We start from the raw sequence: 13,052 nt of genomic DNA on the forward strand, positions 1-13,052 counted from the left end.
TTTTTCCCATTGAGTTGGCTGCCTCTTTACCTTTTTGAGAAATTCCTTTGAGGTGCAGAAACTTCTAAGCTTGAGGAGTTCCCATTTATCTATTTTTTCTTTTGTTGCTTGTGCTTTAGGTGTAAAGTCTAGGAAGTGGCCGCCTAATACAAGGTCTTGAAGATGTTTTCCTACATTATCTTCTAGGAGTTTTATGGTACTTTCTTTTATATTGAGATCTTTGGTCCATTTTGAGTTAATTTTTGTGTAGGGGGTGAGGTAGGGGTCCTCTTTCATTCTTTTGGATATGGATATCCAACTCTCCCAGCCCCATTTGTTGAAAAGACCATTATGACTCAGTTCAGTGACTTTGGGGGCCTTATCAAAGATCAGTCAGCCATAGATTTGAGGGTCTATCTCTGAATTCTCAATTCAATTCCATTGATCTATATGTCTATCTTTGTGCCAGTACCATGCTGTTTTGGCAACTGTGGCTTTATAATAAGCTTCAAAGTCAGGGAGTGTAAGTCCTCCCACTTCGTTTTTCTTTTTTAGAGTGTCTTTAGCAATTCGAGGCATCTTCCCTTTCCAAATAAATTTGATAACTAGCTTTTCCAAGTCTGCAAAGTAGGTTGTTGGAATTTTGATTGGGATTGCATTGAATCTGTAGATGAGTTTGGGTAGAATTGACATCTTAATGACATTTAGCCTTCCTATCCATGAACACGGAATATTTTTCCATCTTTTAAGGTCCCCTTCTATTTCTTTTAGTAGAGTTATGTAGTTTTCTTTGTATAGGTCTTTTACATCTTTGGTTAAGTTTATTCCTAGGTACTTGATGTTTTTAGTTGCTATTGAAAATGGTATCTTTTCCTTGAGTGTCTCTTCAGTTTGTTCATTTCTAGCATATAGAAACATGACTGACTTATGTGCATTAATCTTGTATCCCGCTACTTTGCTAAATTTGTTTATTAGCTCTAGTAGCTGTATTGTCGATTTCTCAGGGTTTTCTAAATATAAGATCATATCATCTGCAAACAAGGACAGTTTTACTTCTTCTTTTCCAATTTGGATGCCTTTTATTTCTTTGTCTTGCCGGATTGCCCTGGGTAGCACTTCCAGCACAATGTTGAATAACAGTGGTGATAGCGGGCATCCTTGTCTTGTTCCTGATCTTAGAGGGAAGGCAGCTACGTGCTTATTTTAAATAAAATTTTACCCATGATAAATTACCTGTTTTGTGGGAAAGAAATTACCTATACCAATTCAAATCACCATATTGTCCAGAAGTTCCAGAAAGATCTTTCTAAAATGTAAAACTTGTATTATTATTCTGCTTAAATTCTTCAATGTTGTTCCATTGACAACATGGTAAAGTCCAAAGTCCCTTACCTGGGAAACAGTAGAACAGAGAGGCTTAGAGTGTAGCCCCAGGAGATAGGATGATCTGAGTTTGTATCCAGGTATGATTTCTTAACTATGTGACTTCGGACAAGTTAACATCTTAAGCCAAAGTTTCCTCATCTGTAAAATAAGGATAGTTCTAGCACGTATTTCATAGGGTTGCTGTAAATTTAAATGAGACAATGCTGTGATCACCTGAAGAAGTGGGATGGAACCCCTGCCCAAAATTTTGTTGGAATGTGGAAACTGATGAGGCCAATGAGGCTTTCTGAGAACAGGGAAGTCTCCCAAGAAGGCCCAAAAATGGCTTGCGGATCAGGGATAGGAGACCTTGACTTTTTTTTGTGGTTAGAGGGCTGGGCTGGGATGAAAGTTCAGACTCTTTTTTATAGACCACACATATAAAACACCCAGTATGGTGCCAGCACATAGTAAGCTTTCAATAAATGGTTATCATAATAATATTGTTGTGGCTTAGAATATTTTTAATGACTGGTAATTTATTTTCTATCATATTTCTTATTTTACACACCAGCCATACTTCACTGTTCTAAGATTCTTAAAGATAGCATGATCTGAGTGTCTAGCATTTTGTTTCCTCTATCTTCTAGAATTTACATCTCTACTTCACTCACCTTTTTAAAATCTTTCCACTTTTATTCTAGTAACATATATACAAGCAAAAATTTCTTCTTTTGACCCCATTCACATATATAACTCGGTGCTGCAAATTATACTCACAATGTTATGCTACCATCACCACCATCCATTTCTGAAACTTTACAATCAACCCAAATAGAAATTCTTTACAATTTAAGTATTAACTCCCCATTCCCTACCCCCAGCTCAAACCCTGGTAACCTATACTCTAGATTAGAAATCTATGGGTCTGTCTATTCTAATTATTTGATATCATTGAGACCATACATTATTTGTCCTTTTGTATCTGGCTTATTTCACTCAACATAATGTCGTAAAGTTTCATCCATGCTGTTGCATGAACCAAAACTCTATTTCTTTTTAATGCTGAATAATATTCTACTGCGTGTATAGACCACATTTTATCCATTCATCAGTCAATGGACACTTGGGTTGCTTCTGTCTTTTGGCAATTGCAAATAATGCTGCTATGAATACTGGTATGGAAATATCCGTTCAAGTCCCTGCTTTCAATTCTTTGGGGTATGTACCAAGTAGAGAAATTGCCAGGTCATATGGTAATTCCATACTTAGCTTTCTGAGGAACTGCTAAACTGTCTTCCACAGTGGCTGCCCCATTTTACATTCCCACCAGCAATGAAATGAGTGTTGTTATACTCCACAGCCTCTCCAACACTTGTAATTTTCTGGTTTTTTAATAGTAGCCATTCTAGTGGGTGTGAAATGGTATCTTATTGTGGTTTTGACTTGCATTTCCCTAATAGCTGATGATATTGAGCATCATTTTATTTGCTGTTTAGCCATTTGGATATCCTCTTTGGAGAAAGGTCTATTCAAGTCTTCTACCCATTTTTCAGTTGCTTTTTGTTTGTTTTCTCTTTTTATTGTTTAGTGTAGGATCTCTATATTCTGGATACTAAACCCTCATTGAATATGTGGTTTCCAAATATTTTCTCCCATTCTGTAGGTTTTCTTTTTACTTTCTTCATAATGTCCTTGGAGGCACAAAAGTTTTTAATTCTGATGAGGTCCCATTTATCTATTTTTTCTTTTGTTGCTTGTGCTTTGTGTGTCAAGTCCAAGAAACCATTGCCTAAACCAAGATCCTGAAGATGCTTTCCTACATTTTCTTCTAGGAGTTTTATAGTTCTGGGTCTTATATTTAGGTCTTTGGGTCTTTCTGTGGTCTTGGGTCCCTGCGCTTGGATATGCCTGGGATTCCGACTAATTGCTGTGAGTGGCTCCATGGTCTTCATCTGTGGCAAAATGGGACTCAAGCTGTGCTCCCTCTATGTGACTCTTAAGCTGTACAGGACAGAGTGAAGGGGAAGGATACATTCTGGCAGGTCCAGGACTTAAATCTCCTGCCTGATTTTGGGGTTTCCTTTGATTCAGCATTTGTGGAGTCCTTCTCCAGTCTCTATCATCCTCCAGAGGTCAAAGCAGGTGGGATTTGTCCTTTTATTATTTGATTCTGATGGGAGACTTGCATCACCGTGTTGATGATGTCACTTCTTCACTCACCTTTTTAATTTCCACTCTCTCTTCATATTTTAGTCTATGTATCATCTCTTCCAGGACATCTTTCCTGACTCCTCAATGAGTTTAGATGCCCAGGTCTATTTCACCATACACATTAATTGTTGTAATTACTTTGGTTACTTGTACTTCTCCTATATTTCATAAGCTTTATGGACACCTGATCTCTAAATCTTAACACAGTGCCTGAAACATAGCAGATGCACAATAAGTGTTTAATGGAGTATTTCATTTAATCTTCTTAATATTGTAAATAAAGTAGTATCCCTTACTTGCAGATGGTAAAATTCAATCTCAGTAAACTTAAATAGTTTACCAGTTCACACAGGAATTAAATAATAAATCAAAAATTCAAACCTGGATTTCCTGACTATTCCTTTCATTAAACATCATTTCCTCCCTCCCTTATTGACCCCATTATAATAGAGATAGCTGAAGCAGAGATAAATGGAATCTCACTTAAACAGTGGGATTTGAGAGACCAAAACACTTTCCTTATCAATCTGTCCCCTCCTCAATAACTGATTCAAATATTTTAGTTTAGAGGTTTATACATTAATTCACATTAATCTGTATCAATGCCCCTTAGTAAGGGGAATATAATGATTGTTCCCAATTAGCAAAATTTCCAAAAATTTTTGTCTAATCTTTCAGCCTGACTTCCAAGATCATACACACCCTTGGCCCCACATACCTGTGCAGCTGTGTCTCCAGCCAGTCTGACCATTGCCTCCCTCATTATTGCTGCCCTTGTACAACTCTGTGACTTTGCTTTACCTTTCACTCTGCTTGGTTCTTTTCTCTGCTTTCTCCATATAGCCAAATTACTCATCATTCAAGAAGACAGCTTAAATAATCTCTCATGTATGGAAATTTCCGTAATTCCCCAAGGAAGAGTTGATTCTTATTCCTCCTCTGGGTATTTACAATATTCTGTGAACAACATTGTTACAGAGTCATACCCATTATTTTGGACTTTGTGGTTCACATATCATTTATTACCAATAGAACACAAGTCATTCTAAGTCAGAAACTGTAGCTTGTTCATTGTTGTGCCTTAAGCAAAACACAGTAGATAATCAATAAATATTTATTGAAAGAGAGGATGAATGAAGAAATGCCTCCAAGTGAGTTTTTGCACAGAGGGAAAAGGAGAGAGCATGAGAGCAGCAGAACCTAGTAGAAGTCTGCTAAAGGGATTCTAGAAAAGGGTTGTCTTGCTCCTATAAAGATGTATTCCAGAACGGTCCCTTTTACTATCTTTGGATTGTGGGGTGTGAGGTTATGATGTGGGAACTACCATGGCCATCTGTGCTATGAGGGGAACCACTCAATTATCTGAAGACAGCAGAGCAAGCAGATGAAACTGGATTCTTGGTGGCATCTGAGCTGCTGAATCAATCAACCCTGGAACTGCTTTCTCAGGACTCACCATAATGTAAGATACTGGATCCCCTTTTTAAATAATTTTGAATTAGGCTTTTTCTTCCTTGCAGCCCAAAACATCCCAATAGGCTTTCCCTATGGGGTGGAAAGAGACTTAATCCTGAAGTAAGAAAGCCTGGTTTTGTGGCCACATCTGCAAAATAATCATTGAGAAGTGAAAATCTCCTTGAGTTTCTATTCTTCTGTATTGTAAGGATAGGATAACTGTGCTTACTTCTCTTAGGATTGCTGTGATGATAAAGATTATATGATATACATAAAATTTAGTCAACCAGAAATCACTACACAGATGTAGGGGACTTCCCAACCTTCAGTGGACTAATCCTGACTAAAGATAATTATTTATTGATAAGCTCCCTACATCTTCAATTTTTGGACACAACAAAGTTATTTGACTCACCTAGGAACCAATCCCACAACTCTAGGCTCATAAACAACTTAATTAAATCAAATAGCACACAAAAAATAGTGCATCCCCAGAACCCTGGTGCTCCTATGAAACAGGGCAACGGCACTCGGACCTTGGTGACTGCTGTTTCAAAACTATAGACTAATTTGTAGCCTAAATTTAACCAACAAAAGAAAACTCTCTGACCCAGGCTCTGACTCTCTAACTGAGTCCTCCCAATTTCCTCCTCTCCATGTCACCTAGAAGAATATCTAAAGCCATCCACAAAGTAGGCAGAAATGAATGGTGGTCCCAAGACAATAATGAAAATAGGCTTGTAACCAACACAGCTTTCTTACTAGAGAATCATCCTCATCATGTATTCAGCTGGATAACTTGTGTCCAGGACTTCATTTAGAAGATACTACCTTAGTTGAAGGAGAGAAGATGAAAATCCCATTAGCCACTGAAATCCCATTTCTGTTCCTTGATCACCAGCCTTTTGCTTTCAGGTAAAGTTAGCCTGGGATAACCAAAGTGGGAAAAGCAGCTGAACTTTTCTGTATGCATCACTCAAGGGACAAGAGAGTCAACCCCCAGGCCAAGAAGAAGCAGAGAGAAAAAAGCAGTAGAGGTGACAGGGAAAACTACCAAGGCGGCATTCCAATCTCACTCAGACTGCTCAGTTTTTTCCTTTTTTTTCCAGGACTTGGGCAGTGGAATTCACATTGATTCTTGGCTAGATATAAATCTCTCCAGATTAGGATTTTTCCATAAAATAACTAGATTTTGCCTAGTTGCTTATGGGAAAACCTATAAGTTTTATGTAGTGGGGAAAAGCAGAAGAGACCTAACTTTGGGAGATTGTCTACAGAAGTAGGTCTGGATATGTGGGGCATATCCATCTCCTTTTTGAATCTAATAGTCTCTAGGCAGTGTGGCATAGTGGTTAAGAGCAGAGTAGGGAGCCAGACCACCTAAATGCAAATTCACTTACTGGCTGAGTGACCTGGAACAGGCTGAACCTCTCTATGCCTGGGTTTCCTCTGCAAAACAGCAATGATGGTAGTACTTAGCTCGAAGAGACATGAGGTTTAAAGCACTCAGTTCAACAGTGGGCAAGGATGTAAAGGTTATTTATTATTATGTTATTTCTCCGCAGAAAATGCACTTTGAATCCTTCAATCCCATCAAGTAGTCCCCGAGTGGGCACCCTGCGAATTTTTTATTCCTCTTTATTTCCCTCCCTTCTGACCCAGAGAAACAGTACGGAATGGTGGTTCAGAGATCCGACACTGGAGACATACTACCTGGTTAAAATCTTCTCTCTATCACCTGTATGATCTTAGGAAAGGTATTTAGTCTTTGGTGCTTCTGTTTCCTCATCCATGAAATGGGGATGGAATTGATAACAATCATACCTCATCAGTAGGTTTGAAGATTATATGAGATAATCCATGTAAAGCTCTTAGAAGGGTGTCTGGCATATTGTAATTGCTCATTAAGTTTTAGTTATTATTGTTATTTATTCTATATCCTGTAAGCGTTCACTATGCACCTACCAAGTGGAGAGCATGCTGGACACTGGCCGTTAGTAAAGCAACCCTATTCTCAAGGAGTTTAGAATATCCCATGTTAAGATTTGTCAACCCTTGATTCATCGTGTGGATGCCATTGATCTTGTGTTCTTATTTGGAGCAGTGGGTGCTCAGGTACCATCTCAGATGATTCTTCCCTTGCAGAATCTGCTTCAGAGAGGCAGCCAACCTTGGACTTCTTCCCTTTGTGGCATTCAGATAGCCTACTGTTCCCTCATGTGGTTCCAGTCTCTAACTCTAATCTCTAACTCTAATCTCCTCTCTGCATCTAGACTCTCTGACTCCCCCCCCCTCAATTAACCTATTATTTAGAGTCAGGAGAAGCAGTATAATATAGTAGTTAAAAGTATGTTCTAATCTTCTTGACCAAAAGGGGGATGTGAAAGGAAATGAAATAAGCTAAAGTGGCAGACAGATTCCAAAAGGAGCCGAGAGGTCACTCTGGTGGGCACTCTTACGCACAATATAGACAACCCTTTTTAGGTTCTAGTGAATTGGAATAGCTAGCAGTAAATACCTGAAACTATCAAACTACAACCCAGAACCCTTCAATCTTGAAGACGATTGTATAAAAATGTAGCTTATGAGGGGTGACAATGGGAGTGGGAAAGCCATAAGGACCACACTCCCCTTTGTCCAGTGTATGGATGAATGCGTAGAAAAATGGGGGAAGGAAACAAACAAACAAACAAAGGCACCCAGTGTTCTTTTTCACTTTAATTGCTCTTCTTCACTTTAGTTATTATTCTTGTTATTTTTGTGTGTGTGGTAATGAAGGTGTCAGGGATTGATTTTGGTTATGAATGCACAACTATGTAATTGTACTGTGAACAACTGAATGTATGCTTTGTTTTGTATGACTGCATGGTATGTGAATATCTCAATAAAATGAATTAAAAAAAAGTAAGGGTAATCTAGAGGGATACTTGATTAAAAGAGATTTAGAATGATAAAAAAAAAAGTATGTTCTAGGTTCAAACCCCATCTCTGCTGCTTCTACCCAACAAGTTATATAATCTCTCTGAGCATGTTTCCTCATCTGTAAATGGTGCCTATCTCATAAGGCTGTTGTGAGCATTAAATGAATAAACATATGACAATAGCTTAGAATACACCCTGGCATAAAGTAAGAAGCATTTATTATTATGGTTGTTATTAATTTTAAAAAGAGTCAACATAGCATGGAATCTACTGACCAATCTTGAGCATCACTCCCCCACCCACCAATGACTGCGACTAATGTTTGTTTTCTTCCAATTCACCAATTGCCTTCCCTTGTTTTAACAAATCTTATTTTAACAGTCCTGGTCCTAGAAGACAGCAAAAGAGAAACCTAGAGGACTCAGGAGGGGGCAAATAAAAAAACTGCCATATTAACACTATTAGCCAGGAACATTCACCACCACCATCCTCCTCTGTGGTACCACAGAAATTATGGAAGACAATTTCTTTAGAGAAAGCCTATAATTGTTTATATAATAGCAGAGCTGAGTGTTCAGGTGCCCAGTTCAGGATTCTTTTCCCAGCATCTTCGTGCATGCTATTTCTCTCCTGCCTGTCTGCAGGTGGTCAGTGGGCAGAGTGGGAGCGGGGCCCTATCCTGGAGGCTTTCAAGAAAACCCAGCTCAGGTTTGGGGCTCAAGTCACATATGCTCTTGGAATTAGGCAGCCAAGGAGACTTAATCATTTCTACACTCTATCGCCAGAGGGCAGAGTGTCACCGCAGGAAATCGTGAGGCAGCAAAACATAAGCTCACCCCAATTGTGCCAGAGAGAATCCTCCAGAAAGCCTGCGGCAGCTCTTCTTATTTAAGCTTCTGTAGGATTTGGCCCAGAATCTTCGAGAACACTTTAGGTTTACAGACATTTGATCTGTTCAGGGCCTTTATCCCAGGCCACACCCATGCAGCTGTTCAGACATTCCGGGCCCAGGCACCATTTGCCTGATGAGGAGGAAAAGGGGCAGGGAGGAGGCCGTGGGGGGTGAGGGGCAGGGGGACAGAGGGAGAGTGTTATCAGCCAGACATCACCCGAGGCCAGGGAATCTCACACCCTATTGCCCCTGGATATTGAGCATGTTCGTTTTGTTGTTGTTGTTTGTTTTTAACTTTCTATTGTAGTAACATATACAACTCAAAATTTCCCATTTTAATCACTTTCAAGTGTGTATTTCAGTAGTATTAATTACATTTTGCTACCAAAACCACCATCCATTACCACAACTTTTCCATCATCATGCAACTATTAAGCAATAATACCCCTCCCCTGACCCCATGCCTTTTGACCTTTTGATACAAAGGAAGGGAAAGGAGGGCAAATGAAAATAAAGAGCTAGTTCACTCTGTTGCTGCTAGATTTTCACATTTTAGACTCCCTTAAAGCCCTGGCTCAAGGTTGAGGGCCCTCATCAGGGCAGATTTCAATGGAGAGCCTTTGGGCAGTTTTTCATTAGCTGCCACACAGTAGCATAATTCCTAACTAGTGTCCCCATTTCAAGTCATGTTGATCATGGAAACAAAAATCAGAGTGAGCTTTAGGAGGGAGGTGACAGAGGTCTCCGCACTCCAGTGCCTCTGAAGAGATTTAACAGGTGGGAGATGTATTCATCTATGGCCGCTGCAAAAGAGACCCCAAATGGTCCCCCCACACACGACATCACTTTCTGGCTTCACCATCACTTCTAGCACAGACCTCGTGGGAAGCACCCTCACCCCGGGCAGGCGTAGGATGAAGAGACATGGGCTAGGAAATAGGGAGACTGATCTCTAGTTCTGGTTTTTTCCTTATCCTGCCATTCTGCTCAGGGGAAGTTCCTAAGCAAGTCTAGGCTTTAGTTTTTCACCTCTGAATATGATTACTCCGCTGGAAGGGCAGTTCCTCCTGGGAAGGGAGGATTTTGTTTTAACCTTGGATTTGTCTATACTGTTTCTAAGTGACGCTCCTCAAGCCTTAGGAATGTATTTGAATGAAGAATGAGAGATCAAGATTCGCTGAATGAAGGTTATCTGCCAAGGTCATGGAAAAGAGTGTTGAAATGTCAGATTAATCTGATTCCAGTCCCTGCTCTCAGACACACACACACACACACACACACACTTTCTCCTGGCACAGGAAATGTAGCACATCTGGAAAACTGTTGACTGCTCTGCAAACACTGCACGTTTAATATATTACAAGCCTGCTATGCAACTCCTCTTTTTGAGATAATCACTTTTAGCAAGGTCTCCTGGGAAAGTCTCTGGCAGGCAATTATGAGAGCAGTGTTTTAGTCATATTTATGCCCACCCCAACCTCCACCAAGGTTTTGGGTCATTTTTCCCAATACCTTCTTGGACAAACCACTTATGTTCTCTGGTTGTCATGATATTTTTAAATTGAAAGTCAGAAGAAAGCCTATTCTCCCCTCTTCTTCTTCTCTTGGTAATCCCTACCTTCTCCTTTTTCTTCCCCTCCACAATCCAGAATTCTTCACTCCAGCCATTCTGAATTACTTGTCTTCCCTCATCCAGCCCTCAATTCTTTGTGGCCCTCAATACATGCAGTTCCCTCTGCCCTGAATTCCTTTCCTTAAAACATGGATTTCTAGCTAACTCCTATCGATCCTTCAGGATTTAGCTTTGATATCACCTTCTCCAAGAAGGCTTCCCTGCTTTCTCTCTCTACCACCACCTGGCCTGGGTTTGAAGTCCTTGCTCAGTGTTCTCATAGCACCTGTGCTTCCTCCATCATAGACAGTGGTTGTCTAACCAATTTGCCTTCCTCTCTGGACCATTAGCCTCCTATTTATCTTTGCATGTCCAAAGTCAAGCACAGTACTCTGGCCTTCATTACACTGTCTTTCCTGCTGGGTTCAGTTTTCAGTATGGATTGCATGCTCCTCATACCCCCCTGATGTGAGTGTCAAGTAGAAAATCATGGCTATTTCCTGACATACAACTACTTCTGCAGCAAGACTATGCTCCTGAGAAAACAAGGCTTTCATTTTCCATGCCAAAGCCTAGAGATGTAGTCATAAATGGTTTCTGTTGAGCACTGGAAATTTCCTAAGAAGAGAAAAGCCACAGCCATCTCATAGAACTTGACAACATGCAAGGAGCTTTCATGTGCCCTTTAGCATTCCAAACTAGCCTGCATATAAGAGTATCTTCATTGATAGATTAGGAAACTGAGGTCCTGAGAAGTGATCATTTCAGGGTTCCAGGGACAAGAAGGTGATGCCATGACTAGAAGTCGGGTGGCTTCTGTTCTTGGACTCCAAGCCAGGGAGAATATCGCTTCCTCACTTTTCCCTGGGCCTCCCATGATCCTCCAGATAGCAGTGTCAGCATCATGCCTGCAAAAGCCCCAGGAAGTCCACAAAGTCAGGTGATTGAAGCAGACAGCTCTACAAGGGCCTGTCCTCTGAGGACGCAGGGAAGAACGCTGCATACTGTTCCCCTCTCCATCTCAGCAGTGCATCGATCCTACACTTGGAAAAAATCAATGTTGGCAAGGACAGGAGGAAGATTTGCTCAGATATGTTTGTCATCTGAGTTGCCTTCAGACACACACAACAGCAGCCCATCAGCCTCTGTTCCTCCATCACAACTGCTAACCTAACCAGAGCAACCTTTACGGACAGGGCTGAGGTGGAGAATCAGAACTGTGAAATGTCAGGATCAGAGGAATCATCCAGGCTCCCTAGTCCAACACCTCACTGCAAAGTTGAAGAGTGTGAGGCCAAAAGGTGGGTGACCTGCTCAAGGGTTACCCAGCTGGGGAGTGACGCAGGGTCAGAGCATGAATTCAGGTCTCTGGACACCTTTCCCATGCCCTCAACCCTGGATCATATGCAAGTATGATTTGATGTCAGGAAACCTCTTTTTCCCATAGATAAAGCATCACTCTACCTGTGCGCCCCATGCCTGACACACCTGTAAAAGTTTCTGTGCCTTCATAGAGGGACTCTAGAGCGCTAATTAAGAACACACTTGATGACAGATGGACCTGTGATTGTGACCTGTTCTAAAGAAAATTATTTAACTTATCTGTGCCATAGTTTCTTTATCTTCAAAAATCATGTCATGTGCCAAGGACTGTTTTAATTATATGTATTAACACCTAAAATCAATAAAGCGGTCCCATGAGGTTGGTACTATTGCCTGTGGGTACTTTAGGCACAGAGAGATTCAGAAACTTGTATACACCTGAGAAGTAGCCACAATGAGCATTGCACTCAGCTCATGTAGTTCTAGAGCCCATGCTTTAGCTACTGTGCTGTCATACTGCACACTAAGCTCTCATCTCCTGAACTCCCACTTAGTCTGGCCAGCACAAGCACCTGTCTGCAGTGACAACACACCCAGATCAGGTCTACTCAGCTGCATGCCCAGCAGTTGCTCTGTTTGTCCCATTGTTGGTCAATGGGTATATAGAAAAGGGCAACCATCAGTCAACTTGGCTTCTTTCGAGTGGCAAAGACTTTGTTGCTGGGTTCCTCCATAAATGTAATTTCCAAGACATTCTTTTATCACCACAGCTTGGTTTGCTTTGGGCTGGGTATTTCTGAAGCTGAAGCACACAGTGGCATTTGGACATATCCAGGAAAGGCCTAGCAAACAGATGGCTGCTTTTGACCCCACAGTAATTTGGTTCCACAGTTGTGGAGAGGGGTGTGGGCAGGCTGGATATTCTCGAACATCTCTCCACCCAGCATATTAATTATTCATCATGTCCTTAAATACTCTTCCATGATGAAATGTTAAGTGACACATTAAATATTCATCATGATGCACCTAGCACAGGGCCAAGGGTAGAAGTAAGCAGAACAAATCTAATTCTTATTGCATCTCTTTAATTCTAGGCATCTGAACACCCCCAGATAACTAAGACTCCATTCTATTCTGAAAGAAAGCCAGGAAAGTAGATTCTACAACATCTCTTTCTGGGCTGCCAAACTATGTTTAGAATTGGCAAGAAGTTATTTCTCTTTTCTTTGTTTTTAACTTTAAAAAATTGAGATATAGCTTAAATGCAGGTATGTATGCACCCACATAACT

Source organism: Choloepus didactylus, chromosome 2 (assembly GCF_015220235.1).
Source record: "Choloepus didactylus isolate mChoDid1 chromosome 2, mChoDid1.pri, whole genome shotgun sequence".
In the NCBI taxonomy this organism is placed as follows: Eukaryota; Metazoa; Chordata; class Mammalia; order Pilosa; family Megalonychidae; genus Choloepus; species Choloepus didactylus.